The sequence below is a fragment of the Sinocyclocheilus anshuiensis genome, unplaced genomic scaffold (genome assembly GCF_001515605.1).
Source record: "Sinocyclocheilus anshuiensis isolate Anshui unplaced genomic scaffold, SAMN03320099.WGS_v1.1 scaffold1493, whole genome shotgun sequence".
Lineage (NCBI taxonomy): Eukaryota > Metazoa > Chordata > Actinopteri > Cypriniformes > Cyprinidae > Sinocyclocheilus > Sinocyclocheilus anshuiensis.
This window is the reverse complement of record NW_015547727.1, coordinates 548835-552693: the sequence shown is the minus strand read 5'-3', so window position 1 is coordinate 552693 and position 3859 is coordinate 548835. Positions and strand designations below refer to the sequence as shown.

General features: G+C 35.4%; 1 protein-coding gene across 4 annotated transcripts in view; it reads left to right on the top strand.

Moving 5' to 3' along the window:
* The first annotated feature begins 376 nt into the window (after positions 1-376).
* The window catches only part of rffl (ring finger and FYVE-like domain containing E3 ubiquitin protein ligase), a 21865-nt gene continuing 18382 nt past the window's right edge, over positions 377-3859 (top strand). For 2 of the 4 annotated variants that reach the window (XM_016507200.1, XM_016507199.1), the window contains exons 1-2: positions 377-659; positions 1301-1380. The gene's annotated coding sequence lies outside the window, so the exon portion shown is untranslated. The remainder of the gene's footprint in view (positions 660-1300; positions 1381-3859) is intronic. The other 2 variants (XM_016507198.1, XM_016507197.1) reach the window with 1 other exon arrangement.

The window sequence follows — 3859 nt, the reverse complement described above, 5'->3', positions numbered from 1 at the left end:
AAAGTTGGTAAGGCACGATGTTTAAAATTCAACTGATATAAAAGTTTTCAGTATCGCTGTTTATGTGAAAGATTGTAGATCATGTGATACCGGTTATGTTTCTCCGCGCTAGTCAGGATGGACCAATCACAGTCGGCTGAGATTAACCTGGAATTAAGTAGGTATGCTGTTGATATTTGTAATGCATTATACGTTTTAGTGTTCATACATTAGTATACAAGAGAGAGAGAGAGAGAAGTGTGTTTCTGAGCCGCCAAGTTCCTCCTAGAGGAAGTTTAATATATATATATTTTTTACTTATTTTAACAGAATTCACAAATGTATTTATATTCATTTAATTTCTGTTCAGAACTCAACGACTGCGTCAACCGTCCGACGTGCGCGTTCTCGTGTTTTGAAGTAGTCGACGTGCTGCTCGCGCTCCTGCTAACGACTCTAGCTCGCGAGCAAACAAACGAACGGTCGCCGAAGTTAATCCCAAACGCCGAAGCTGTGTGGAGCTCGTCCAAGTTCAGCCATTACATTAAAAGCGGGTGATTTGCTTATAAAGTCTCTTCCTCATCTCTTAAATTGTTCGGGGAGGATTATTGCGCTCAGTTCGGAGTTTTGGACATTTCTGCGGCTGCGGTTTGCGAGCGCTTCTCTTCGGTTCATTCGAGGTGCGTTTAACGACGTCCTTTCGGCTGAATTAAGAGAGTAGAAATTAAACAACCTCTATCTATCTTTTACCTTCACTCTCATTAATATATCTCTTTAGAGTTTGCAGAGTTGTAAACGCTTTAGTGTCACTACTTTTCGCCTTTTAACTCGTTCAGCTCCGTGTGAAACTCCTAATACTCTGTAATATGCGAATACTTTATTATGTGTGAACTTTATGTAATCCTGATACTACATTTTAAATGGCTATATATGTAATCTTAGCTGTATAGAGTCCTGATACGATGCTTGTGTATACTGAATAATTTCAGTTCTGTAGTAATTGTGAGGCGTTTATGTGCTCGTGCTGGTTTTGCTTTTCTGCTGCACGCTAGGTTTTGGTGAACACAAGTGTTCCTGTTTTAAAGAGGAAGTTTTAGAAGAGTGATCTGATCTGGCACACGGGAGGTTTGAGGTTGCTAGGCCATTGTGTTAACTTTGAATTGCGTAGTTGATTTGCACAAAGAGGAAGATGTGATCAGAGTAATGCCCAGATCAGCACACTGCCTTTGCTTCTGGCGTAAAAAGAGAGAAGGTGCTTTTTACTGCAAAAGCAGTAAATGTTACTCATTAATGTGTTACTTCATTTGGTTTCTCTTTATAGATGTCAATGGCTTGAATTTTATATCCCAGGCTGTCTGTCTCTGAACCTCACACTTTACAAGTCATTGACTCAATTTCAAGGTGAGAACACTAATTAAACTTAACTCACACCATGTTATCCTAAACGTAAAATAGAATTGCTATTCATACATGCAATTATATGAATACACCTATTCATTTAAATATATGATGAAGATGAACATGTTTTAATTGCTGAATTAAAGTCCATTTAGAGAAAAAAAAATGAACATACGGCTTTTTGTCTGCCAAGTCGTCATGTGGTGCAACTAACATGCAGGAAAAAAAACAACAAAAAAAAACAAGCATAACATTTAAATTGTCATGGAGACTCAAACTTTAAATTGTCAGATAATTGTATCGTTTTATGACACAACAAGCTTGGTTCAAGTTGTAAAATGACATAAAATAGTTTGACTCCATTAATAATTCATGGCTGTCTGTCTCTGAACCTCACACTTTACAAGTCATTGACTCAATTTCAAGGTGAGAACACTAATTAAACTTAACTCACACCATGTTATCCTAAACGTAAAATAGAATTGCTATTCATACATGCAATTATATGAATACACCTATTCATTTAAATATATGATGAAGATGAACATGTTTTAATTGCTGAATTAAAGTCCATTTAGAGAAAAAAAAATGAACATACGGCTTTTTGTCTGCCAAGTCGTCATGTGGTGCAACTAACATGCAGGAAAAAAAACAAGCATAACATTTAAATTGTCATGGAGACTCAAACTTTAAATTGTCAGATAATTGTATCTTTTTATGACACAACAAGCTTGGTTCAAGTTGTAAAATGACGTATAAAATAGTTTGACTCCATTAATAATTCATGATATTTGTAAAGATGTTACTTAAAAAGTGAAAATGATGAGATATGTTCACTTACATGTATTCAAGGTGTAACAAAAAATAAAAATACGTATTACACCGTTTTACTTGATGGTTACACCACATTGCATTTGTGGAGTCATTAAACTGAAACATTCCTTACAGAGTTTTTCAAAAAACCAATTGCAACCAACATGAAAGAGTACGTTCTAAGAATCTGGCACATGTGTTCTAGACTAGAATTTTAAATGATTTTACCATTTTTTTGTTATGCCATTCAAAATTTAGGAACTGTTGCTGCTGATGTCAGCTAGAACTCTTTCCTTGTGACTCCCTTTTTTTTTTTTTTTCTCATATTCTTTTGCTGCTTTTCAAGCATTGGTATTTCCCTCAGAAAAAACTAAACCCAGATTCAACATACTAGTAAACTATATTTAAGCATTCTATTTACAGGCAAACAAAACAATCATTAACACAATTCTTACTGGCCTCATTACAGTAAATGTGTGTGAGAGGGAGTGTGTAACATGTACACCAGTTTGCAGAGACCTGCTGTCATTTTACCTTTAAAGCTGTTCAGATTATTCATATCCTTTACATTTCAATTTTTTTTTTTCCCTGTAGCTGTCAAACCTAATGGGTCATTTATAATTTCACTCTGTCCTATGACCTGTCAGCAGTAAGTCCAAGCTTTACGAGTATCCTCCTGCTGTTGGGAGATCTGTCTCAGTGGGTGTTGTGTTGTCTAGTCACAGTGCAGCTATTGTTGGTCTGTTTCTAGTGAGTGTTTGGGTGTACTGACACTGCGGGCCGGGGCGTTAAAGGGGGGCTGGGGTATTTTAAGACAGCCCAGCAATATCCAGTCAGCTGGTCAGTGAGAGCATTTTGTTGGTTTGAACTTTGCATGTGCTGCCATGTTTGCTGACGCCAAGTAATCTGAATTGGATGGTTTTTGTTGTGTTGTGTTGTGTTGTGTTGTGGATGGATTTTTTTTTTTTTTTCAACTTGAATGCAAGTTTTGGTTTCCAGTTTAAAAATGGAAGATTTTGTAGTTGGGGCCAATGACAGACTTTTACAATGTAGAATATATAGTATATTAGAGCTGGGATGACACTATCCATTTTAATCCGTATTAATTTTGATGAGCCGAGCCGACATCAGCTCTTAAATCCCTAGAATCGTTCTTTTAATCCATTCTGTTTATTCACTAAACGTTATTTTTAGCGCATCTGCCATCCGATAATCACAATGAACTTTGTTACTTTTGAAACAAAGTCAGAGCTCTGTCAATTTTATTTTGAAATGAAACTGCATATTATTAGTCATTAGTCAACTAACTTAGAAAGAAATATATCTAGTGAGGCACATTTTGATAAATATATGCACTGTATTACATGTTCATTAAATTCTTACTTGTTGATGTCTCATTTATTGTATGTCTGAATAAGTCTGTCATGAAAAGTTATGATAGCCACGGTTTATATTTCAACAATGATTTGGAACAGATCAGGTAATACTTTAGATTAGGGAACACATAACCTATTAACTAAGAATTTCCCCTCAATAAACTCTTACTTACTATCAATAAGTGCAAATTAAGGTAGTTGTTGTAGTTGTTATGTTTAGGTATTGAGTATGGGTTAAGAGATCTAGAATATAGTCATGCATTTGTGCTTTATAAGTACTAATAAACAACATA